Source organism: Carcharodon carcharias, chromosome 5 (genome assembly GCF_017639515.1).
Source record: "Carcharodon carcharias isolate sCarCar2 chromosome 5, sCarCar2.pri, whole genome shotgun sequence".
In the NCBI taxonomy this organism is placed as follows: Eukaryota; Metazoa; Chordata; class Chondrichthyes; order Lamniformes; family Lamnidae; genus Carcharodon; species Carcharodon carcharias.
Genome location: NC_054471.1, coordinates 24,891,864 through 24,917,147, shown reverse-complemented (window position 1 = coordinate 24,917,147; position 25,284 = coordinate 24,891,864). Strand labels below are relative to the sequence as shown.

Here is a 25,284-nt window from a genome sequence, read left to right as displayed (position 1 = left end):
AAAACAAAAATGATTTAAGCTTCACAGAGACTTTAATGAGGAAAGGAATCAAACTGGCCCAGAGATAAAAGAAATAAACAAAAATGCTGCAAGTGGAGGGGTTAGTCAGCAGAGAGCAAGAAGGCTGATTAAACATTTCAGGCGGAATATTTGATAAAGTCCACATGAGCTGTGTTGGGTACGGGCTAATTATGGCTTCTAACAGTGCCAATGGGTCTTTTCCATTCACCTGGAAAGACAGTCAGTACCTTAGCTTTTAGGTCCATTTTATTAAACAAATAGGTTTATAAATTATCAATATAGCTAATGGCTTTTGATACAACTGAGATGGCAGGAGTGCACTGTTTCTCTAGCCCCACTACTCCACAGGGTTGCACCATAAAAATGTAACTGTTTAATTCATTCACCAAAATGGCCAATTGTAGACCCAGGATAAAAGAGACTTTAACCAGGTTTCCTTCAATAAACGCAGAATGATTGACTTACTATGAAATAAAACTTCTTTTTTGAAAACAAGTTGCAAAACTGGTTAACATAAAATTTGCAATCTAGAAATGTAACAATTTACCCCTTTTAAAATCCCAGTGTATGTACCTGTGTACGTGCGCACACACACAAAAAAAAGTACAAGACAAATAAGGTCTCTGCAGAGGTTGGTGTAAGGGAGCACTTTATGAAAAAGGATAAAGTACAAAACGGTTTTGGCGCTGTCAATTTGGTGTTCCAGCATGCAAACATGGAACACTGGTCACAGTAGTTGGCTGGGAGTCCTTCCCAAAGGATCTTCCATGAAACACTGTCTTTGTTAACTTTTGCTTGTTGCAGCCTCATGGGCTTTCAAATATAGGCGATTATACTGAGATGAGGATTTTATGACTGAAGATAAATACCCACTCTGGAATGCAAGCAGTGCAGGAAAAAGGAGGAAAAGGGGGAGAGAAAGGAGGGGAAGAGAGAAGCAATCTTCCTTCACAGATTTCTCCCCCAAGACACACACACACAGTTCAAAAGACATGTTCAGACAGAAATTCTCCCAGGCCAGGTGTTTTTCAGCTGGTCAGCAGGAGCGCCCAGCCTGGCAACAGCAGTTTTTTTTTAATTTTAATTCAAGTAAACAAAACTCTTATCTCCCCAGGTGTCTTGCTGGTCATTTAGCTGAGGTCAGAAAAGGGTAGCTTGCTCACCGGCCAAAATGACTTGTAACCTTTAAAAAAACTTAGGAGTGTATCTAAATAATTCAATGTCCATCCAATTTTTTAAAAAAGCATATAGTTCTTGGAGATGTGGATTCCTAACATGCCTCCACCCTTAAGCAATGAAACCCCATTTCCAAATGCCTTTCATTACGAAGTGTACAGGAAAAGCATCACAGAATGAAAGAATTTTAACAGCACAGAAGGAGGCCATTCGGCCCATCGTGTCTGCACCAGCTCTCCAAATGAACATTATGACCTAGTGCCATTGCCCTGCCTTTTCCCCATACCCTTGTACATTGTTTCTATTCAAATAATTACCTTTTCTACGATAGAGTATCTCTTTTGATGCCCATTTAACTTTTTTTTAAAAGAGAGGTACCCCACTGGATTCTCTATGCCCATTTCAGCTTCTTGCAATAAGACCACACACAAGTCATTAGCATCGATTGCCATCTTGAAGGGTTTAGTGAAGTTAGGGGCAGCTAGCACTGGTTCATTAGTTAAAATTGCCTTCAGTTTCTCAAAAGCTGTCTGGTAATCCCTTGTCCATATTACCTTTACCTTCTTTTGAAATAAATCTGTTAGTGGAACAGCTCTTAGAACATACGGAATAGGAACAGGAGTGGACCATTTGGCTTCTCGACCCTGCTCTGCCATCCAATAAGATCATTGCTGACCTTCTTGTGGTTTGCCTTCCACATTCCCATCTAACCCCCATAACCTTTGATTCCCTCGCCTAACAAAAATCTACCTAGCTCTACCTTAAAAATATTCAATGGCCCCACCTCCACCATCTTCTGAGGCAGAGAATTCCAAAGTCGCACAACCCTGAGAAAAAATTTCTCATCTCTATCCTAAAAAGGTGATCCCTAATTTTAAAACAGTGCCCCCACCCCCAGTTCTGGACTCATGCACAAAAGAAAACATCCTTTAGACATCCGGCTTGTCAAGATCATTCAGGATCTTGCATACTTCAATAAAGTCACTTCTCACTCTTCTAAGCTCCAGTGGAAACAGCCCAGTTTGTCCAACCTATCTTCATAAGACAATCCATTCATTCCAGGTATCAATCTAGTAAACCTCTTTTAAACCACCTGCAATGCATTTACATCCTTCCTTTAATGAGACCAAAACTGCACACAGTATTTGAGGTGAGGTCTCACCAAATGCCCTGTATAACTGAAGCATAACATCCTTACTTTTATGTTCAATCCCTCTCATAATAAAGGATAGCATTCCAATAGCGTTCTTATTTACTTGCTGTACCTGCATACTAACGTTTTGTGACTCATGTACTAGAACACCTAGCTCCCTCTGCATCTCAGAATTATGCAGCCCTTCTCCATTTAAGTAATACATTGTGTATTGTGAAATTTGGCACAAAATTACGACAGAAGACACACATCCCAAAAAGTCTCGATTGCTCATTTAGTTTTAGGGGCAGGAGATTCCACCAAGGCCTGTACTTTAGCTGTTCTTGGCAACACTTGTCCTTGCCCTACAATATGCTCCAGATAAGTCACTCGCGCTTTCACAAACTCACTCTTCGCAAGCTTTATCACGAGATCTGCCAATCATAATTGTTCAAATAAGGTTTCCAATTGTTTTAAATGATCTTTCCAAGTATAAATCAATACATCGTCCAAGTAAGGAACACTGGTTATAACTTGATTCATTAGTCATTGGAAAGTGGCTGGAGTGCTTTTTAGCCCGAATAGCATCACCCGCCATTGGTATAGCTCATTTGGCATTACAAAAGCCTATATCTTCTTAGCTCGCAGTGTTAAAGGTACTTGCCAGTACCCTTTCAATAAATCTATCTTAGTAAGGAATGTGGCACTGCCAACCCAAACAATATAATCTTCTAAACAAGGGATTAGGTTGAGGTCTGTTTTTGATACTGCATTAACCTTTCTGTAATCTATGCAGAATCTGGTTGACCCATCAGATTTAGGCACTAACAATTTAGGAGAGCTCGCTCTGCTTGATCTGACTGGACCTCCATCAGTAAAACGTATTGAGTAAAAAATTAGGTTAACTTCCCTATCACGACTTTAACTGTAATTGTTCTCAAAGGGATGGCCTCTGGAAATTGAGTTGGCATATCCATAATAGTGAGGATGTACTGGTGTCCTGCTTTCGCCCCACACAGTCTACTAAGACCCTATTAAATGGTTCCCCAAAAATTGGTATAGGAATTAAGGGTGTTGGTCTGATTGTAGGTTGTAGTTTCCCCACTATCTAGCATGTTTAACTAAACTGCACCACATCCTTGTGAAGACCTGGCCAGTAAGACTGCTGGTTTATCCACGCTTGAGTTTTCTGTATCCCTCCCTACATGTCCTGCTATAGGAATTTCACGTGCTATCCATAATATCTCTCCATCATATTTGGGAAGTACCACAATCTGTCTACTCTCCACCTGATGGTCTGTGAGGAGATTTCCATTTCCTCATTAGAATTTCCGTTTTAACATAATAACATTCCAGAACTTCCTCAGCTTCAGTTTAGGCTGATTGTGCTACCTTACTTAACTCTGGATCAACATGTTGAGTCTCGATTAGGGCAGAGTTGCTAACAATCTCTTTAGGATCATCCAAGTCTTTAAAGAAAGTTTCAACTAACCAAACATCTGTCTGTAGTATCACTTTGACTTCAGATAAAGAACATTGCTTAGCCATTGCTCAGGTCATCACACACGAAGGAAAAAGCCCTGGTACCTTTTCCAGTAACTGCTCCATCTCTTTAACCTCATTTGGGTTTTCCATAACTATGGGAGAAGCTACTACCTTCGCTCCGTCTAAATCATTTCCCAGGTAACTTCTGGACAGTGCCTACCGTCATTGTCCCAGACATTAGGTCATGCTCCAAGTGTGCCCGGTAAAAAGATATGGGTATATACCCCCCGCCAATACTATTTATTAAAACCTTGGCTTTTAACACGCACTCTGCTGGGAAAGTTATGCCTTTCAACAACAAAGTATTCAAGTGGCTTCTGTATCTTTTAATATTATATGTTTAGCTGTCTCATTTGAGGGATATGGGATTATTTCTCCTCTCGACAAAAATTATTTAAAACCCTCATGTACCTTATTCACCTCCCCTGAACTCTCAGCATTGTTCACATTCGGACTCACAGCTATAGTTAAAACTAAAGCTTGATCCGTTATATTTTCAGTCAAGGCTCTTTTCTTTGAAATGCCCTTACGTATCCTAATAAGTCCATGGATTTCCCGCACAACTTCCAACAGTCTGAGCAAAGATGACCCACCTTGTTACAAAGAAACACTTTGGCCTTCGAATACCATCTCCACCCTCAGCATTTTTCTTTCCAGTCTGAGGAGGGCCTCACGGGACAGTCCCAGCTCTCCATTCTCTTCCCTGGCTACCTGCCTTCCTTTCACTCTCACACTTTGTATCCTTCTCAGGTTTGTGGGGGTGACGGAAAAAAGGTTTGGAATTTTGGACCAGCTCATAATCATCAGCCACTTCCACTGCCTGTCTAGATGTAGGGACCCTCTGGTTTTCAACATGAGTTCTAATGAAAGAAGTGAATTGTTAAACACTTCCAGGAGAATTATTTCCATTAAAGCTTCATACGTGGCATCTGCCTTTAATGTCCGCAACCAACCATCAAAATTGCTTTGATTTACCCTTTCAAATTCAATGTAGGTCTGCCCAGGCTGTTTCCCTATGTTTCAAAACTTCCGCCTGCATGACTCAGAGGCCAACTCATATATGCTTTTTTTACTGTGTCATAATCAAAAGTGATGCATAACCCTCATAACCTCTTCCCACCAACCAACTTTGCAGGAGCAGAGTCCAGTTCTCTTTTAGCCACTTCAATTCCTAGCTGCTTTCTCAAACAAAATGAAGAAAGCTTCTACCTTTTCCTCAAACATTGCAAGGACTTGCACAAACTTAACATCTCCCTACTGGGCTTTGGGTTGGGCGTAGTTTTCTCATCATCAGAACTTACCTCAGCATCTCAGCTCACCACCACCTTCTCAAGGGCAATTAGGGATGGACAATAAATGCTGGCCCAGCCAGCAAAGCCCATAACCCATGAATGAATTTTAAAAGCTCCCTCCACCACCAGCACACAGTGGCAGCAGTGTGTACCATCTACAAGATGCAATGCAGGAACTCACCAAGCTCCCTCAGACAGCATCTTCCAAACCCATGACCACGACCATCTAGAAAGACAAGGGCAGCAGATACATGGGGAACACCACCACCTGGAAGTTTCCCTCCAAGCTACTCACCATCCCAACTTTGAAATATATTGCCGTTTTTTTCACTGTCGCTGGGTCAAAATCCTGGAACTCCCTCCCTAACAGCACTGTGGGTGTGCCTACACCACACTGACTGCAGCGGTTCAAGAAGGCAGCTCACCAACACCTTTCAGCCAATCAGTAGGAGCTAACAGCCTGGCAACAGCAGTTTTTTAAAAATTTTAACTCAAGTAAACAAAATAACTCATCTCCACAGATGTCTTGCTGGTCATTTAGCTGAAGTCATGAGGCTTCTTGAAAAAAGCAGCCTGCTCACAGGCCAAAGTGAAAAAAACTCAGGAGTGTGTCCAAATAATTCAATGTCCTTCCATTTTTTAAAAAAAAAGGCTTACAGTTCTTGGAGATATGGATTCCAAATACAAAATCCTGGCAATAAATAGTTATGCAATATATAACAAAGAAATTTCAGAGATCATTGTGCACATATGATTTATTGTTTCTGATGAAGGGTTACCAGGAATTTTAACTTATCTCCTTCAGATGTTGATTGGTGTGTGTATATATATATGTATCAAATTTCCCATGAACTACTACTACTAGTCATGCAAAAAGTAGGTTAGTCAAGGGACATGTTATTATTTAGGTGATACACATAACATCCCTCCCTTGGTACTGCCCAACCAAGCACTAATCTGCAATTACAGAATCAAAACAGCTTATAGTAGACAATATACTGTGCACCCAGCTGGATAATTTTGGCAATATTAATTAACAGCAAGGCTACTATTAGTTGCACACAGGTTCCCCATTTCAGAAGGTTGAAAGAATAAACAAACTTGCATTTTCCAGATCACCTCAGGATCTCCCAATTCACTTCACAGCCAATGAAACACCTTTGATAGGGATGTTATTTATATGGACTTCCAGAAAGTATTCAATAAAGCCCTTCATAAAAGACTGTTAGCTCAAATTGCAGCCCATGGATTTGAGGGCAATTATTGACCTGGTTATGAAACTGACTGAGAAACAGGACAGCTAGTACAGATAATGGGAGGGTACCCTAATCGGTAGGACATAACTTCTATTGGCCTTGGAAGGAGTACAGTGTAGATTTACTTGAATGATACCTGGACTCTAAGGGTTCAGCTTTGGAGAGAAATTATATAAACTAGGGTTGTATTCCTCAAAATTTATAAAGTTAAGAAATTATTTGATTGAGGTTTTCAAGATATTCAGGAGAACAGATAGGGTAGATTGAAATTAGGAAGCACTCCTTCATTCAAAGTGTGGTGGAAGTTTAAAACTCTCTTCCGACAATAGGAATTGATGCTAGGTTAATTGTTAATTTTAAATCTTAGATTCATAGATTTTCATTAGACAAAGCTATGAAGGAATATAGGGAAAAGGTAGGTATCTGGAGTTAAGTCACAAATTAGCTATGTGCTCATTAAATGGCAGAACTAGCAACGAGGTGAAATGGCCTCCTCCTGTTCCTATGAAGCATAGTGACCGGCAGCCAACTTGTGTACAGCAAATTCCTCCAAACAGCAATGAGAGAATGATCAATTAATCTGTTTTAGCAATGGTGGTTGAGTGATAAATATTGGCTAGGACATCTGGAGAGCTCCCCCAGCTCAAGTACTGCCAAGGAATTTATGTTTTAATGCCTCATCCAGAAAATGGCACTCCTTACATGTGCACTCCCTCAGTACGACAGTCAAATATCCTATGCCCATACATCCGAAAACAGAACATTTTTTTTTAAACGTACCCTAATACAAGTCAACACGAACCTCACCGACCATTTGCGTGGGAAATCTGTGACCTGAGCCAACACGAACCTCACCAACCTTTTGCGTGGGAAATCCGTGACCCGAGCTGACAAGAACTTCACCAAGTGGACCTGACCTTAGCGCAGGAAGTCTAGTTGTTTGTCTGCACTGTTTACAGTAACATGCTCTCGCCTTACCTTGTGATTTTTGTGGTTATTTAGTGCTTTTGTTCCACCCTGAACATGTCAAAAATACCTTTAGATACCCTTATGGGTAACATGAGAAAAGGAAAAGGAAGCATAATTTGTTACCAATTGCTTAAAAAAAAGTGAAGCTGTTGCAGATACTTTACAATGGTGCGTTTTGTGAAGCAATTGAGTGAGGAATTTGGAGTAGTTAATAAAGCATGCAATATTATATCACAGGTGTAATAAGTGTTAACAGGTAAGAAGTTGGGTATGAGAAAGTTAGCAAATGGAGAAACAACCTAGTATTTGTAGACAATAGCTAGCCGAGGCTTGGGCTATTGTAACGCATGGCCTCCCATTGAGTCAAGGCTGACCCCAATTAGATTTAGAAATTTAGAATGGTATTCTTGGGATTTGTTGGTATATGTAGGGCGGACAGATCGATCAACGATAAACTAAATTGTTACATATTAATGCAATATAAATAGAATTATGGATGGCTGGGAGTAATATGGCTGAAATTATTACTAGGGTTCAAATAGTAATGGATAACTGAATGGGGCTGAGGAAAATTTCCTGTTTGCTGCATTAAATTACAACCCTCTCACTTAATTTTAAACACAATAAACACCACATATAAAATAATTAATTGGCTTAACTCAGACTACAGCAGTCAAGCCATTAACTCGGGGGATAAAATTACAAACCAAGAGCAAAGTTCAAGATATTTTTCTGAAGTCAACAGAACCTGGAAAGCATGCAATACACTACAAGTGGTTACTAACAAAAACTATTACAGGCAGATTTCTAGGATATATTGTTTTGGCACTAGCAGTATCACAACAAACTATAAATGACAACAAGCTCCTGCAATTGAAACTACTTTACCACACAAATTGCTTTTTTCAATTCATTCACGGGATATGGGCTTCACTGGCTGGGCCAGCAGCTATTGCCCATCCCTAGTTGCCCTTGAGAAAGTGCTGGTGAGCTGCCTTATTAAACTGCTGCAGTCCATGTGGTGTAGGTACACCCACAGTGCTGTTAGGAAGGAGTTCCAGGATTTTGACCCAGCGGCAGTGAAGGGACAGCGGTATATTTCTAAGTCAGGATGGTGAGTGACTTGGAGGGGAACTTCCAGGTAGTGGTGTTCCCATCTATCTGCTGCCCTTGTCCTTCTAGGTAGTAGTGGTCATGGGCTTGTGGAAGCTGCTGTCTAAGGAGCCTTGGTGAATTTCTGCAGTGCATCTTGTAGATGGTACACACTGCTGCCACTGTGCATCGGTGGTGGAGGGAGTGAATGTTTGTGGATGTGGTGCCAATCAAGCGGGCTGCTTTGTCCTGGAGAGTGTCAAGCTTCTTGAGTGTTGTGGAAGCTGCATCCAGCCAGGCAAGTGGAGAGCATTCATTCACACTTCTGACTTATGCCTTGTAGGTTTTGTGGAGTTAGAAGGTAAGTTTCTTGCTGTAGGATTCCCAGCCTCTGCCCTGCTCTTGTAGACACAGTATTTATATGGCTAGTCCAGTTCAGTTTCTGGTCAATGGTTAAACCACCACCCCCCCCCGGAATGTTGATAGTGGGGGATTCAGTGATGGTAATGCCATTGAACATCAAGGGGTTATGGTTGGATTCGCTCTTGTTGGAGGTGGTCATTGCCTGACACTTGTTTGGTGCAAATGTTACTTGCCACTTGTCAGCCCAAGCCTGGATATTGTCCAGGTCTTGCTGCATTTGGACATGGACTGCTTCAGTGTCTGAGGAGTCGCGAATGGTGCTGAACATTGTGCAATCATCAGCAAACATCCCCACTTCTGATCTTAAGATGGAAGGAGGGTCACTGATGGAGCAGCTGGAGCTGGCTGTGCCTAGGACTCAACCCTGAGGAACTCCTGCAGTGATGTCCTGGGACTGAGATGATTGACCTCATACAACCACAACCATTTTCCTTTGTGTTAGGTATGACTCCAACCAGTGGAGAGTTTTCCCCCAGACTCCCATTGTCTCCTTGATGCCACACTCGGTCAAATGTGCCCTTGATGTCGAGAGTAATCACGCTCACCTCACCTCGTAAGTTCAGCTCTTTTGTCCATGTTTGAACCAAGGCTGTAAGAGGTCAGGAGCTGAGTGGCCCTGGCAGAATCCAAACTGAGCATCAGTGAGCAGGTTGTTGCTAAGCAAGTGCTGCTTGATAGCGCTGTTGATGAACCCTTCCCTTACTTTACTGATGATTGAGAGTAGACTGATGGGGTGGTAATTGGCTGGGTTGGATTTGTCCTGCTTTTCGTGTACTGGACATACCTGGGCAATTTTCCACATAGGCGGGTAGATGCCTGTGTTATAGCTGTCATGGAACAACTTGGATATGGGTGTGGCAAGTTCTGGAGCACAAGTCTTCAGTACTATTGCTGGAATATTGTCAGGACTCATAACCTTTGCAGTATCCAGTGCCTTCAGCCATTTCTTGATATCACGTGGAGTGAATCAAATTGGCTGAAGATTGGCATATGTGATGCTGGGCACCTCCGGAGGAGGCCGAGGTGGATCATCCACTTAGCACTTCTAGCTGAAGGCTGTAGCAAATGCTTCTTTTGCATTGATGTACTGGGCTCCCCCATAATTGGGGATGGGGATATTTGTGGAGCTTCCTCCTCTACTGAGTTGTTTAATTGCCCACCACCATACATAACTGGATGTGGTAGGACTACAGAGCTTAGATTTGATCCATTGGTTGTGGGTTCGCTTAGCTCTATCACTTGCTGCTTATGCTGTTTGGCGCAGAAGTAGTCCTGTCTCAGAGCTTCACCAATTTGACACCTCTTTTTTAGGTATGCCTGGTGCTGCTCCTGGCAGGCCCTCCTGCACTCTTCATTGAACCAGGGTTGATCCCATGGCTTGACAGTAATAGTAGAGTGGGGGATATGCTGGGCCATGAGGCTACAAATTGTGTTCAAGTATAATTCGCTGCTGCTGATGGCCCACAGCACTTCATCGATGCCCAGTCTTGAGTTGCTAGATCAGTTTGAAATCTATCCCATTTAGCACAGTGGTAGTGCCACACAACACAGTGAAGGATAACCTCATGTGAAGGCAGGACTTCATCTCCACAACGACTATACAGTGGTCATTCCTATTGATACTGCCATGAACAGATGCATCTGTGGCAGGCAGGTTGGTGAGGATGAGGTCAAGTATGTTTTTCCTTCTTGTTGGTTCCCTTACCACCTGCCGCAGACCCAGTCGAGCAGCTATGTCCAGCGACAATACCACTACGCCATCTAATGGTTTCATGCTCATCATTAGATTGCATAGTGGTATTGTCACTGGACTAGTAATCCAGGTAATGCTCTGGGGACCCAGGTTCGAATCCTGCCACAGCAGATGGTAGAATTTGAATTCAATAAAAACCTGGAATTAGAAGTCTAATGATGTCGATTGTAGTAAAAACCCATCTGGTTCACTAATCTGCCGTCTGGCCTACTTGTGAGTCCAGGCCCACAGCAATGTGGTTGAACAAGGGCAATTAGGCAATGTGGGCAATAAATGTTGGCCTAGCTAGCGATGCCCACACCCCATGAATGAAAAATTCCAGATGTTTATTGAATTCAAACCAACTGCCGTGGCGGGATTCGAACCCTGAGCATTACCATGGATTACTAGTCCAGCGACAATACCACTACACCATCACCTCCCTAATATCACATATTGCTGCTACATTAAGAAAACAATACACATTCTTCATATATTATAGCCTCAGTGAAATGCAACTATTAACAGTTTAAACGAAGGAAAAAATGAAATCTGCTGAAAACAGCTGTCATTGCAATGTCACTATAGTCTAATATTGCCATTCAACTAAGAGGAGGATAAAGCAAGGAAACAGTTTTGGAGATCTAACAGAATTACATTTCCTAATATAAAAGTAATGCAACAAATTATTACCTAAATATGTCTGTTGTGTTGCTGTACTTCAAACAGAACTGTGCAAAACTGATCTCTCATTAACGTTTTCAACAGGGAAATGTGAGCTTTTAAGTTTTCATTAAGCAGAAATTTAAGCCACTGTCAAATGCACTTCTGCAACTTTATGACCCTAAAATCTCCAACTCAATGACAAATTATTCAGAAACTATGATAAGTTCTCTCTATCCAAACCGTGGGAATTAATTGCGAGCCTGTGTACAGTTTGTTGCATGACTAAACAAAATATTAACTTGTTCAATGAAGTGATTTAAAACGATTTAGGAGGTCACAAGGGATCTCGGGCACAATTTTGCTTGGCCATGCTACATTTTTTTAAATGGCTGGAATTAACCAACACAATTGCATTACAGTTCTTCTATACCACAGGATTTCCTTAGGTTGTGTCATTTGCCACAGTCCCCAAATGAATGAATTTGCAGTTTCCTCTATGACACACACACAGGAAGTACTGAGAAACCTATGATTAAGACAACAGGAAGCACATGGAGAAACACAAGTCGCTGCACTGATTGAGCTGGTTTTCGTACTTCCACTTCCTGCACCCACAAATAGTAACTTGCTCTGGAAATCCTCTGGTTCCTTCATATCACTAATATGGCTGCAATTCGATAATATACGAAAGTATTTGTCCTACGTAGTATGGAATATGTTGAGCAGACACAGAGCTCAAGTGGTGAATTATGGCTTGGGGAAAAAGGAACTGCGTGCATATCTGATTCGAAATGACACTGAGGTTTAGAAGGATAAATGCAGGTTGAGACAAGCAAATATTGCATGGAACCTCTTGGCTCCTGAGCTGCATAGTCCATAGAAATGTCAGGTCATGGAAAGCACATGCTCATGGAAGAATAACAGCACTTAAAGCTGTTGAGATATTTTGAAAGTTTGGTCTGTTTACCTTTTGACAGACAGAGAGAAACTGCAGAATCGTTCAGCAGAAAGTTAAATAAGTTGGGTAGATTTTATGATAGTGCAAACTAAATAACTAGAAAGAACAGGTTTGTTACACTTAATGGGCTTTTCTCATTCAATGTTTGAAAATATAATCAATTCAGGTAATTTTCAAGTTAAAAATAACGATGTTCTGTATTTTCAGCTCATGGTATTACAAGCATCAAAGTTCTTCCTATGATTGTTGGCCATCATAGAGAGAGTGGGAAAAAGAGATGAGAGACAAACTTGTGATCACAGTGAGCCAGTTAATAAAACAGCAGACAAAACCACACTAGGGCTTCAAGGCCCCAAAGTCTTATTACGCCAACATACTTTTCAGTCAATGTTCCATGGTCAACATCGTACAAGGGCTTAAGAGTGGTGCAATATACTATTACCTGTTTCCCCCCTGCCACCTGTACAAGATTTCTTGGAAGTGTGTTTTATACTAATTGAGCATTATATTTATCCATACCGCGCAGTGAGACCAAACACTTTATAAACTAGAGATGTTACTCTCACTAACGAGTTTGGATAAACCCATGATTATAGAGTAGTTTCATTTTCACCAAAGAGTACAAGTAAACTTGTCCTCCATCAGTACAAGGCAAACTTTCTTAGAATGCAAAGATAATGGGAGTGGGGTAAAAGAGACAGAAAAACAGAAAGAAATAAAAGAATAACAAAGGAGAGAAATTAGAGATAAAACTACATCAGCCTTTGCCAATATGCTCTCCTAAAATACTGATCTTTTCTGAAGGATAAATACATTTTTTACATCATAGAACACAACATCTTCATCAGTCTCATCATTAGGAACAATCAGTAGCAAAACTGACTGCTCCATTATTTGAGACTTCCAACTTAATTCAAAGTACATTTGCTGGTACCCGAACAGCTAGGACTGCACAGCTGCAACAACATCCTTCCAAAGGCAAAATGAGTCGTTTCTTCCCCCACGCCAGTTAACAAAAATTACCTTGCAATTTGCATTTTTTTCTACTCAGTATAGAAAAACAACTACCGACATCTAAAATATGAATGACTCAAATGTAAAGATAGTTTCAAAATTAATTAGACAGCTAGTGAAGTTTTTTATTTGAACTAACTCTTCTAAAATTGAAGTAGTTCTGTACTTTGCTTTTCCTCGACTTCGCACTTTTCACTTCTAAAGATTTTACACAGCTTGCACTGCCTTCCAAAATGTTGGACTGATTTGTGCCGACACCGTTAATTAATGAATCTTTTTATTAGTGACAAAATCAAGGAATCTTCTCATGTTAATGGCATAGCAGGCACAGAACATTTACTGTAAACTGTGATGTAGGGCAAGATGATTCTATGACTCCCCAATGGATAACAGAATGAATGGGAAGAAAGGCTGAACTGAATGCAAGGTCACACAAGCAGGCCAAATAAGGGTGAAAGGGGAGAGAAAGGGAAATGAAGAATAATAAGGCTTCAGTTCATTTTGAACCTTATATATTTCTTAAAATCTGTATCACTTAGAAGTTCTTTGGGAATTTTTTATTGATACTTACCAAAGAAAATAACACACTGGATGTGTACAGTAAGGGGCAGCAGAGTTCCAAATACATAACCATCCATTATTCATTGACCAGACTCTCATGAAAACTTCCAATGTGGAATTAAGTTAAGCCTTCATGTCAAGCCTTGTGCAATGGCATGACAGTCACACACAGATTCAGCTATTACTAATGGAAAAAACATTTGTGCAAATGATGTTGTGCATTGGACACTCGAAAAATTAACAGTAACTATGACTGAGGTATATTTCACTGAAGTATCTTGGACCAATTACAACAAACTGAAAATATTCTATTCTGCTACATAGGCAAGGGCAGGAATGATTAGCAAACAAAAGGAAACTAAACCTGCCTAAACAGCAGGCACTGTTGGAGTTTTGTGCTGCTTCCAGTATGCAATCAGCAATTGTATGTGGTAAGGCAATGCTTCCATTTAAATTAATGAAGGTGATATCGTGCCCTTCAAACAAATTTAGACCTCTCTGAAATTCATTTTAAAGTATTTGATTGTACAAAAGATTCATGCATTACTCTTCCCCCCCTCCTCCAGATAACTGTGGTACACGAGACAGGAGCACAGTGAAATAAACGTGTTAGTGTTCACGCCCTGAATGCAGCTTGAAGGAGGCTGGATGACAAAATAGTACACATACATAAACACAAGTGCCATTCAGTCCACTGTGCCGGCTCTTTAAACGAGGTGCTGCTTGATATAATGAGATTCAGCTCTTCTCTCTTCAGCTTTCCCTCTGTCCTAGTCATGTTTTCTCCTCCATACTCTCTCTTCCACACCACATTACCCTCTACAGTATAAAACCTCTTATAATTACTGAAAAGTTAAAAAGAAAAAGCCATGATCTTATTGAATGGCAGAGCAGGCCCAAGGGGCCTAGTGGCCTACTCCTGCTCCTATTTTCATATGTCGAATGTTCGTAAATTGTAAAGTATGTTGGGCGATTGACAGATAATCCCAATTTACCCAGTGATCTACACTAAGCAGAGCTCCACAGGAATATGTTACTTACAAATACAGGCTTTTGCTTAGATCACTGAAAATAACAACTGAATTCATCCTCATGCGCAACGTTTCTTTAAAAAGAATGATTTCATTTTTAAGTAATGGCTGCAATTATTTCCAAAAGGCATTCAATACAGTGCTACGTAACAGACTTGTGGGAAAAGTTACAGCTCATGGGATAAAAGGGACAGTAGCAGCAACATGGATATGAAATTGGTTGAGTGATAGGAAACAATGTGGTGGTTAATTGGATGCTTTTTGGACTAGAGGAAGGTTTGGAGGGAGTTCCCCAGAGGTCAGTGCTGGGACCCTCACTTTATAACGACCTAAACCTTGATGCACAGGCCATAATTTCAAAATTTTCGGAACACGAAATTAGGAGGTATTGTGAAATGTGAGGATGGTGTGGAACTTCCAAAAGGGGCAGAGACAAGTTGGTGGAACGGGCGACAGTTGGCAGATTAAGTTCAATGCAGAGAAATGTGAAATGATTCATTTTGGTAGGGAAAAACATGAAGATACAATATAAAATAAAGGGTACAACTCTGAAGGAGGTGCAGGGGCAGGGGGACCTAGGTGTACATGTGCTTATGTCACTGAAGGTGACAGGGCAGGTAGAGAGAGTGGTTACTAATGCATATAGTTCTGTAGGTTTTATCAGCAGAGTTTAAGAGTACAAGAGCAATGAGGTTATGCTGAACTTGTATACTAACTAGTTTGTGCTCAGCTAGAGTATTGCGCCCAGTTCTGAGCACCGCAATTTAGGAAGGGTGTGAAGTTATTGGAGACAGTGCAGAAAAGATTCACGAGGATGGGTTCTACGCATGAGGAACATCAGTTATGAAGACAGATTGGAAAAGTTAGGCTGTTTTCCTGAGAGAAAAGGTGGCTATAAGGAGATTTGATAGAGGTATCCAAAATCATGAGGGAGCTGGACAGAGTAGATAGGGAGATACTGTTCCCACTCATGAAAGGATTGAGAATGAGAGGGCACAGATTTAAAGTATTTGGCAAAAGAAGTAAAAACAATATAAGAAAAACCTTTTTCATGCAGTGCATAGTTATGGTCTGGAATGCACTGCCTGCGAGTGTGATGGAGGCAGGTTCAATTGAGGCATCCAAAAGGGAATTAGACGGTTCTCTGAAAAGGAAGAATGTTCAGGGTTATGGGGAGAAGGCAGGAGAATAGCATTAAGTGAACTGCTCATTCGGAGAGCTGGCGTAGATACAATGGGCCAAATGGCTTCCTTCTGTGCTGTAACAAATCTATAAATTCTGTGAATTCTATGTAATGAGTTCAACTTTTACTCATGAAAAGGTTGCAATTTACAAGCACAGCTCTAATGTATAGCAGCTCATGCCAGATTGCAGAGTGACATAAAAGGCAAGTTAGAAGGAACTTTGTCACATTAAGTGTCAATCAAATAAATAATGCATTGCACACGTAGCTACTGAAGCTGAATCATTCACAACGTTTGAGGGAATTAGGCAAAACACTCAAAAACAAATATTGAGGGATACAGGGAAAGAGCCAGAAACTGATAATACAGCAGATGGGTCTGTCACATAGTAGAACAGCAAACTGGCCTCTTTCTGCACTGAAATGTTCATTAGCTTGAAGATATATTCATAAAACAACATTGGTCTGATTTGGACAATCAATGAGACTCTACATCGCATTTGTCAGCATCTCAAGCAAATTCTGTTCTTTGTTGGGTGGCCAGCTCAACCCAAAGCAAAACCTCGAGGAGCAGAAACAGAAGTCTGGCACCACTACTGAAAAAGTCAGAGATAAGCCCCTAGAACCAATTGTGCAAGCATATGATTCTATTCTTTGGGGAAAAAAATGCATAAACCATTCATTCTCAGGTTAAGGGATCAGATTTTGTCAGTTAACTTTTTTTTTTAAATGTTGAGTGCGAGGTTGAAGCATTTCATTAGGAACAATGAATAACTAAGTTTAATTTATATTTATATCTGTGTGTTAAGAAAGATGGAATACGGTTTCATTTTTATTTAGGTTTTTTTGTGAGTTTGGTGCTGCGAAGTCTGGGTCCCCTAACAAAAAGTTTGGGTTTTCTGGATTTGTTTGTATACGTGCATTTTTAATGAGGTTTTACAACCCTTGAAGTGAAAAGATGGGTTACAAAGGGGTTAGTAGTTCAGTGATTTGGGGGGGAAAAAACAAAGTAGAAAAAACTGCTGTTGCCTAGTGACAGGGGTCCAAAGATACACAAACAGACATAGGGAAAGACAAAAAAAGTTCAGAGTGTGTATGTCAGAAAGGGAAGCTCTCTGATAAGAAACACTACAAGACTGCTGGGGACTGAGTTTAAGAAACTCGTGCTTGCTCTTCAGTTGAAGTAATAGTGAGTTTAGAGTGTAGTTTTGAGTGCCTCAGAAAAAGATACCAGCTGGGGAAAAAGCATCTAGTTAATGCTCAAAAATCCACTGGAAGAAAACTGTTTGCAACTGGGCCAGCCCAAGCAAGAAGCCTGACTTAATTGATGATTGTCATCAAGTTTTGAGCTATTTACCAGCAGCAATATCAAATTTGCTTGGCAATAGAAGGCTTTGAGTTGTTTTTCCAGATTTGGTGGGCTGTCTGATGCATGCAGAAATTTCAATGTAACAATCTCCAAACCAAGCCACTCAAGAACTCTCTACAGGTTGACTTTCTGTTTAGCAAACTTCAAGATATAGTAAAATCCAAAGTATGTGCAAGATTATGTTGCAAGTTTAACAAGCTAGGGCAAAGATCCAAAAATGTTACTTTAAAAAGGGGTTCTGGATAGCTAGAAATGAGCACACTATAGAAGCCAAAATGAAGTTTAAAAACAATCTTCCAGTACAACAAGATTATTGAGGACATGAAGATTTCAGCGGAGTCAAAGCTGAGCTAAAAGCTAATGTACTGAATTTTTACTAGTAGCACTACTTGGAAGACATTAGTAACATGCCATCGATCAGAGGAGGTTCAACAACCTTAACACCCAAAAGGTTCAAAATCCTCAGAGATGGATATTAAGTGAGACTGGGGACAAAATTTTGAAGGCACTGAGAGTCATCTTGAAAAAGTTAATGAACTGGAAAGAAGCCAATGTGGTACCGTGTTTCAAATAGGAAACAACTGATAAAATTACAGACTTAATCCTTACATGAAAAGTTAAGTTAATTATTTGAAAATAATTTTTAAAATGAGCAACAGGGCTCTCATCACTCTTTCAAAACAAGGATAATCACTAACTTATCTTATTATACACAATAGTAGTGCAGCTGTATCCTGATGTTTGCTGCTGGGGATTCAGTGGCATAGTGGTAATGTCACTAAACTAGTAAACAAGGCCCAGGCTATTGCGCTGGGCACATGGATTCAAATCCCACTATGACAGCTGGTGGAATTTAAATTCAATTAATAAATCTGGAATTAAAAGCTAGTCTCAATAATGATGACCATGAAACTATCAATTGTCATAAAAACCCATCTGGTTCCCTAATGTCCATTAAGGAAGGAGATATGCCTGGTCTGGCCCACATGCGACTACAGACCCACAACAATGTAGTTGACTCTAACTAACCTCTGAAATGGCGAACCATGCCACTCATTTCAAGGGCAATTAGGGATGAGCAACAAATGCTGGCCCACATCCCATGAAGGAATAAAGAAAAAAAACTTACTGTTATTAACTTCTACAAGCTGCACATCAACTAAATCAACAAGACGTGGAAACAAATTCCTCTTGGCATTTGGCTAGCTTGTATTTTCAATATACACAATCACACAGAATGGCCATTTATAGTAATATTGCACACATTGAAAACACATGGTAAACAGTTATACACAGCCATTTTGAAAACAAGTTCAACTATTAAAGTAGGAGGCTCAGCATAATGGTAAGGACCCCAACTTTGGTAATAAAGATGAAGTATCTAAGAGAAATAAAATCTTACCTCACACCCCATACAGTTTTCAGCACAGGCCACACCAGCATTGTAAACTTGAGCTGAATTTTCCTCTCTGCAGCTCAGGGTGGTTGAAGATGACTGCACCATATTAACTATCAACCCAGGAGAAATCAACTAGCTCATTGCAGAGCAAATAAAGAACCAAGAGACCTCCTTTATTTGCACGGCTCAGTGAAAGTCTTGCAGTTATCAAAAGTACTATTATGAGCACTTTTGTGCATTCATTTGAAGTGTCATCCTTGGCTTAGTGATAGCACTCTTGTCTAAATTGAGGTAGTCATGGATCCAAGTGCCACTCCAGGGCCTGATTACATAATATGGCTAAAACTTCAATGCAGTACAAGGGAAACGCTGCACGGTCGGAGATGCTGGCTTTTTGATGAAATGACACCTCCCAAACTCACTACCATCTAGGAGAACAACGGCAGCAGACACATGGGGAACACCACCACCTGCAAGTTCCCCTCCAAGTCACACGCCATTCTAATGTGGAGCCATATCGCCATTCCTTCAGTATCGCTGGGTTAAAATCCTGGAACTCCCTTCTTAACAGCACTGTGGGTATACCTACACCACATGGATTTCAGCTGTTCAAGAAGGGACTCACTACCGTTTTCACAATGGTAATTAGGGATGGGCAACGGCAGAGTAGGAATAAACAGGTCATTCTCAGGGAGGTAGGCTGTTACCAGTGGGGTACCGCAAGGATCAGTGCTGGGTCCACAGCCGTTCACAATCTATATCAATGATTTGGGATGTGGGGACCAAATGTAATATTTCCAAATTTGCTGATAGCACCAAACTAGGTGGGAATTTGAGTTGTGAGGGGGATGCAAGGAAGCTTCAAGGGGATTCAGACAGGCTAAGTGAAAGGGCAATAACAAGGCAGATGGAATATAATCTAAGTGAGAAGTTATCCTCTTTGGTAGAAGAAACAGAAAGGCAGAGTATTTCTTAGAGTGAGGGGTTGGGAGGTGACGGTGCCCAAAGGGACCTGGGTGTCCTTGTTCATGTGTCACTAAAAGTTAGCATGCAGGTGCAGCAAGCAATTAGAAAGGCAAATGGTATATTGGCTTTCGTCACATGGGGATTTGAGTATAGGAGTAAAGATGTCTTGCTGCAGTTGCATAGAACCTTGGTGAGACCTCACCTGGAGTACTGTGTACAGTTTTGGTTTCCTTCTCTAAGGAAGGATGTACTTGCCATAGAGGGAATGTAGTGGAGGTTCACCAGACTAACCCTGGAATGGCAAGAATGTCTTATGTGAAGAGATTGAGGAAACTGGGCCTGCATTCTCTAGAATTTCAAAGAATGAAGGGTGATCTCATTGAATTTACAAAATTTTTACAGGACACGAAAGGATAGATGTGGATAGGATGTTTTCCCTTGATGGTGAGTCAAGAACCAGGGGACACAGTATCAGTATAAAGGGGCAAGCCATTTAAGACTGAGATGAGAAGGTATTTCTTTACTGGGAGGATGGTGATTTTTTTGGACTTCTCTACCCCAGAGGGCTGTGGAAGCTCAATCAATGAGCAAATTCAGGACAGAAATCGATAGATTTCTGGGTACTAATGACATCAAGGGATTTGGGGATAGTGGAAAAAATGGCGTAGGAGTAGATGATCAAAAATGATCCGTTTGAATGGCGGAGCAGGCTCGACGGGTTAAATGGCTTACCCCTGCTCCTATTTCTTATGTTCCTATTGAGGTGGTCTTAAAAGATCCCATATTTGAAGGAAAGTAGGGCAGCCAACATATATTCCCCAACCTCCGCAAAAATTTTATCTCATCATTTATCTCATTGCTGATTGTGGAACCTCAAATTCACATTTGCCTATTTAACAACAATGACGATAGTTCAAACGTAGTGAATTAACTGTGAAGCATTTTGGGATGCCCACAGGTTGTGGAAGATGGTCTATTTTTTTCTTCAATTTTCTTTTGTGCATTATGACTCAACTTTGGCCAAGGCTATAACACAGAGAAGCTGGGATCGAACAGCCCACTGCACTACTCCATACCCGCCATTTAATTTAACACAACAATATATTTTGTGGGATATTGCTGATTCTGAGTTTTCGTGGAATTTTTGCACTCATGTGCAGAGACTGGGACAGGCACAGTAGATGGTGCAGAAAGAGGCCATTCAGCCCATTGTGTCCGTGCCAGCCAAAAACAAAAAAAGGAAACTAGCCGCTCATTTCAATCCCACTTTCCAGCTCCTGGTCCATAGCCTTGTAGGTTACAGCTCTTCAGATACAGATGAGCATTATAAATGAATTGAGCATTTCAGCCTCAACCACTAACTTAGTGGTGAATTCCAGACACCCACCAACCTATGAAAGTGTGAAAAGCACAAACCACCTGAATAAGTTTCATGGATCAGGATCCTCACAATAGCAGAATTACAGTGGCTGACATTGAAGGTCTTTGACCTTCCAGGTCAGAGGTTCTTGGCAACCATGGTCCCATATCTGATAATTTAATTTTAACACATTACCTAACCTAGTGACTCAATGGCAGCCACAAATAACACTAGCATTTAAACTGTGTGATCTCAGCCACAAACCTCAGCCGCACATTACACTGTCCCAAAATGTGCTCAGCAGCGGTCCATACTGAACAAATCAAGTGTCGTCTGTCAAGGTCAAATTTCAAATGCAGCCATCCAGTGGAGTCAAATATTAACATTTTTATACACGTGTAAACTGGTTTTTTGTTAGACATAAGTTAAATGTGTATAATATGAAGTCAGCTTACAACATATGACATGGTTCAATTAGCAACGGAATCAGAAGATTGTGGGTTCAAGTCCCAGACTTAAGCAGAAAAATGAAGGCTGACACTCCATCGATGGTGCCATCTTTTAGATGAGATGTTAAATTGAGGCACTGTCTGCCTTGTCAGTTAACTCCAAAGCACTATTTCAAAGAAGAACAGGGGAGTTATCCCCTGGTCAATTGTTATCCCTCAACCAACATCACAAGAACTGATTATCTGATCATGCTCCCACTGCTGTTTGTGGGAGCTTGCTGTGTGCAAATTGGCTGCTGCATTTCCTACATTGCGAAAGTACCAACGCTTCAAACGTACTTCATTAGCTGTAAATTACTTTGAGACATTCTGTCGTCATGGAGGGGCTACATAAATGTAGCTCTTTCTTTTAACATACTTAAGAACAGGGACTGACCAATTATAACATTTAGTTAGGGCACAAAATGACCAAGGGCATCCACAGCAACCATAAATTATGACATAAATTATCTTAACAAAGCATTCAGGGTCTCACTGTAAACTTACACAGGATCAACTCTTTTCAAATTACTCTCCCAGGAGAATAAAAATCAAGTCACAAAGAAAGAAAACAGAACAACTGAACACTGTGAATAGAGGTTGCCTGTAGGCTAGATTTAATGAGCTAGCTCCTGCAAAGGAAACTGACTTTTTTGGTGTCGGCTGATTCTGCATGTGATTTGACATATGTGGGACATGCCTAAGGGAGCATATTAACTAGAGATATTCTTAGGCTGCATTTGCCCTGCAAAGCTTCTGCCAGCATCAGACTTTATTGGCAATTCTATAAGGTAAATGTAGCAGCGCATTGCAATAAAAAATGGCACCCACAAATGGCACAGAATTCTATTATAGATAGCCAGGCGGTAAAGGATACAACTGCCCCTAATCTTTATACACTTGTAAGCTTTTATTTAGAGGAACAGGTTACAAACATGCACCTCAAAACACACAGCCAGGCTATATATAGGAGCACAAGTGAATCCCCAGTTAATGCCCAGAACCTGAGTACAAATAAATACATTTATCAGATTCCATTCTTAGTCTTTAAATTAAAATTAAAGTTTATATGTATAAATTTTCAAAAATTAAATCAAAAACTTCCATATTCGGTACAAAATTGGACTGCAAGACACCCATCTTCTTTCTGTAAAACCTGTATCCACTCATTTAATTTCAGAGACTTCCCTCCTCTCCAGTATTTGTTTCAAGCCAGCAAGATCAATCCAGATAAAAGCAAAAAACTGCGGATGCTGAATCCAGATCAATCCAGAACTTTTTCTCACTCACACCTTTCTTAGAGTGCATATTAAATCACAATGAACAATCAACATAACATTCAATGGGCATATTATCTTTAGTACACTTATTGTCACTTAAATCTCACTTTTAAAAAACTGACAAATAGAATCCCATCTCCACTGCGTCCACAAGAACCAGTCCTTTTAGAAACTCTTTCATTTTCTTAGCTTCCCAAACTAAAGGACAACATTTCCTATTCTGACCCATGCTGTACTACAATACCAATCCCATCAGGAAGATTAGAATGTGAAACATTGCCAAAAATGGTTAGCTCCATGTCCTTGGTCACCTAGGGATGGGAACTTAAGTATGCATTTATCCAGATTTAATCTTCATGTTTTATTTGCCTTTAAAATATTCTCCAGTTAGGGTGCTTCATCGTAGAACTTAACTCCAGCAAATCAAAACTAGCATCTGATCTAGTCTGACTGCACAACCAGTTCAACTGACCAATCAAACTTTGCAATTGCTCTGTCTCTTAAATCGTCTTTCTGTGATGACCTGGTACGATTAACCAAGATTGGAGCGACACTCTTAAATAGAATTGTTGATTCGGGACCTTCTTTGCTAAAAATCAATATATTTAAAAGCCCCACAAACCTGCTTCCCAATTTAAAATTCGCTGTTAATCTTATCAATAACACATTTTTCAAATGACGCAGGAGCATCACAAAAGAAATCATCAACATGCATCATACATATCTGGAAGTTCTTTTTTATGATACCAATAAAACATTGTGGGATTTGCTTTCAGTTGAACACAATATATTTTCAGATCCTGCCAAAAAAGACCACAGCATTCAGGCCTTAGATGCACTTGTTCAGTTTTGACAGCTTTCCTTTTGCATCTGCTGCCTCTTTGGACAGTTTCAGAAACACTTCCCTCTGAATGGTGTCACACTGCAAAAATGCAGCTTTTATGTTGATGGTCACATAGTCACGGGAATTTAGGTCAAAGAATTAAAAGAATCTTAAGATTACTTTCCAGCTGTGGGATAGCCCACTCACATTTGTATCTTCAAAATCAGAGCAACTAGCCTCACTTTGTTTAGTCTTATAAGTCCAATCAGTAGGCACATTTTAAGTACAAATCCACATAAGTGACAAAACTGGTTACCCGTTATCTGGAACGTTGGAATAAATTTCAAACTCACTCCAACTATCTAATTCCCTCCGTTTTGCCTCGCTTATTAGTTTATTCTGAAGTTTAATGACACCGATCCAAACTTTATGATTATGAGGGCTTCTGCTTCTAGTTTTGTTTTGAGATTACTCTGTGGCCTTTATTTCATTGTATAATCTGTTCATGCTACAGCCTCTATTTCCATTTTTATATCTGCTGGGATTACTACTGCAAGATCTCTCTCTTGCACTATTGGAGGTTCATTCTCCAGTTCATGGTCATTTTCTGATACAAGAGTCATTCCAGACACTATCAGTACTTGCACTGTGCTTTCTTACTTTCCACTCTATCACCCTATTCTGCAAGTCCATGAATCTTGCTTCTTGATCATCATCCCGAACCTTCGATCCATATTTAAACTCACCAGTAACTTTTCCTCCATGTCTATAATTGTCACATCCTCCACTCATTAAACCTCTCTGGAATATATGTCACCTGAATGGGACTGATTGGATTGCTCCACAGAAAATTGGTATTGACTCGATGGGCTGAATGACCTCTTTGGGTGCTGTAATGACTCTATGACTCTGCAAAAATCCACTCTGGGCAGTTGGTCTGTGGATGTGATAGCTCTATTAAGTATGCCATGATTATCATTACCCAGTCCTTGAACTAAGTATTCTGCTCCTCAGGACCCTCATCACAAAATGTCTGAGCACTTGAGGTACAGAAGTATCTCATTTACTTCTATCAAGTGCTCAGGGTCCAACATTTCTAATTTTTGCGATTAATTGTGAGAAATGAACCTCAAATGTCACTTTTAAGCACTATCTTACCACAGCTTTTCATTCCCCATGACCTTCAATTTTATAGTGTACCACATCTCCTTAAGTGAACTGTCTCAGATGGTCTCATACGATGCCTCAGCGTTCTAAGAATTTTCGCTGAGATCTGAGCCTTGATAAAGCCTGTCTTCCTGCATGCAAAACATTCAAATGTGCAGAAAAAAATGGAACTAATTGTAGTATCTTCTAGAACAGGAGAATTATCATAAAGAACAGGAATTAAATTAATTTCACGCATGGACTAATTGATGAGTATATATCTCAACCATTTGAGGAGAATTCTTTGTATGAACCACACATGCCGGGGCGCTTGTCAATTTACAGTCTGGCTGACTAGCTAAAATTTTATCCACCATTTCATCAATCATAACCTGATTCCTT

The 25,284-nt window shown here is 40.4% G+C and overlaps 1 protein-coding gene across 1 annotated transcript in view; it reads right to left on the bottom strand.

Annotated features, from left to right (window-relative positions):
- Positions 1–25,284, bottom strand: part of LOC121277667 (serine/threonine-protein kinase MRCK alpha-like) — a 715,733-nt gene that overhangs the window by 624,582 nt on the left and 65,867 nt on the right. The gene's annotated exons all lie outside the window — the stretch shown is intronic.